Source organism: Schistocerca cancellata, unplaced genomic scaffold (assembly GCF_023864275.1).
Source record: "Schistocerca cancellata isolate TAMUIC-IGC-003103 unplaced genomic scaffold, iqSchCanc2.1 HiC_scaffold_239, whole genome shotgun sequence".
Classification (NCBI taxonomy): Eukaryota; Metazoa; Arthropoda; class Insecta; order Orthoptera; family Acrididae; genus Schistocerca; species Schistocerca cancellata.
This window is the reverse complement of record NW_026046261.1, coordinates 55001-57500: the sequence shown is the minus strand read 5'-3', so window position 1 is coordinate 57500 and position 2500 is coordinate 55001.

Genomic DNA, 2500 nt, shown 5'->3' with positions numbered 1-2500 from the left:
AGTACATACGGACCTATGTGCAGTACAATGTGAGGATTAAGCTTACGATATCAGCGGACAGTGGACACAGGCCGTACCACGACGTAGACTGAGCGCTTCGACATGCGAATGCCAGTGAACAGCTGCGAAGGGCATTGAACACGCAAGCACCTGAACGACCAGCGTGCGAAGGCAGGGTGGAGGGGGGGGGGCGATGTACATCCTGCAGTTGTCCACATTACAGTGTACAGCGGGAGCATGTAAAAAGTAAGCAACACTTGCGAAGTGTTCAACATGAAACGACACACAAGAGGGTGGGCGGTGCGAGTAGCGAACTATATTCAGAGGGTTGTGGTTAGACAACACTAGATTAATGTAACGTGTCATATGCCAATTACAGAGCAGGTTAAGGCACAACGTGGGTTAGGTTAAGGCACAACGTGGGTTAGGTTAAGGCACAACGTGGGTTAGGTTAAGGCACAACGTGGGTTAGGTTAAGGCACAACGTGGGTTAGGTTAAGGCACAACGTGGGTTAGGTTAAGGCACAACGTGGGTTAGGTTAAGGCACAACGTGGGTTAGGTTAAGGCACAACGTGGGTTAGGTTAAGGCACAACGTGGGTTAGGTTAAGGCACAACGTGGGTTAGGTTAAGGCACAACGTGGGTTAGGTTAAGGCACAACGTGGGTTAGGTTAAGGCACAACGTGGGTTAGGTTAAGGCACAACGTGGGTTACGTTAAGGCACAACGTGGGTTACGTTAAGGCACAACGTGGGTTACGTTAAGGCACAACGTGGGTTACGTTAAGGCACAACGTGGGTTACGTTAAGGCACAACGTGGGTTACGTTAAGGCACAACGTGGGTTACGTTAAGGCACAACGTGGGTTACGTTAAGGCACAACGTGGGTTACGTTAAGGCACAACGTGGGTTAGGTTAAGGCACAACGTGGGTTAGGTTAAGGCACAACGTGGGTTAGGTTAAGGCACAACGTGGGTTAGGTTAAGGCACAACGTGGGTTACGTTAAGGCACAACGTGGGTTACGTTAAGGCACAACGTGGGTTACGTTAAGGCACAACGTGGGTTACGTTAAGGCACAACGTGGGTTACGTTAAGGCACAACGTGGGTTACGTTAAGGCACAACGTGGGTTACGTTAAGGCACAACGTGTGTTAGGTTAAGGCACAACGTGGGTTAGGTTAAGGCACAACGTGGGTTAGGTTAAGGCACAACGTGGGTTACGTTAAGGCACAACGTGGGTTACGTTAAGGCACAACGTGGGTTACGTTAAGGCACAACGTGGGTTACGTTAAGGCACAACGTGGGTTACGTTAAGGCACAACGTGGGTTACGTTAAGGCACAACGTGGGTTACGTTAAGGCACAACGTGGGTTACGTTAAGGCACAACGTGTGTTAGGTTAAGGCACAACGTGGGTTAGGTTAAGGCACAACGTGGGTTAGGTTAAGGCACAACGTGGGTTAGGTTAAGACACAAATTGCGTTACAAATTGCGTTACATTGCGGTACAAATTGCGTTACATTGCGGTACAAATTGCGTTACATTGCGGTACAAATTGCGTTACAAATTTGGTTAGGTTAAGGTGCAAAATGGGTTGGATTACAGTACACAACATGGTAAGAGATAGTGTGTTTGGGGGGGGGGGGGGGGGGCAGGTTCGTTGGTAGTGATCATTGTAAGTGAATGTCTGAGGCAGCGTCAGTATGTCACAGCAGTTCTGTCTCGTCAGGATGCGCTTTTCGCTCGTGACTGGAGGCGCGCCGCGTCTGTGGTTGCGGCAAGGGAGTGGCAGACCTGTGTGATTCATTCCTGCCATTGTTTCTGTGCCGTAACAGGAGGCAGTGTGGTGGTGTTGGGTGCACCCCTGTGTAGGACATGTGTGGGTGTTGGTGGCTTATCTGAGCAATTGTGGATGTTGGACGGGTGGGATATTCTATTTTATAATTGGACCCCCTGGTGTGGTTATCATAGTGTGGATGGTGTACTGTGGCGGAGAGGATGCACCGGACGTTGGTCCATGCTGGTGCTTACATATCGTATCTGTGTCTGTTACAGGCAGAGAGTAATGTGTGATGGAGTGTCTCGCTGAGGTGTGGTTCATATTGTGTGCACAGACTTACAGCATGTATAGGGACAGCGGGAATTTGGCATATTGGATATAACTCGTCATGAAACGCAAGATATAGGGGTGGATTGCAACGTACGAGTGCGGGAAGAGTCCGCCGTTCATCCGCTTGGGTTGCGATTTGGGCGGTTGGGGTGGGGCACGTGCGGGTGCGGGTGGAGTGATTGTCGGTTGACTACTTCGTGCGACGCAGGCACTGGCGTTCGGGTTCCTGTGGTGGACAGATGATGCAGGCTTTGTGGGTGGCGTCGAAAAATGGGTACTGTGGGACCTAGCGATGTCGTAGTCGGGGTGGCGTCTCATAGATGGCGGTATCGTCGGTGCAGCAGGTCATGTTTCGGGAGACTTGCAGATGGCGGTATTTAGTTTTCGTGTTG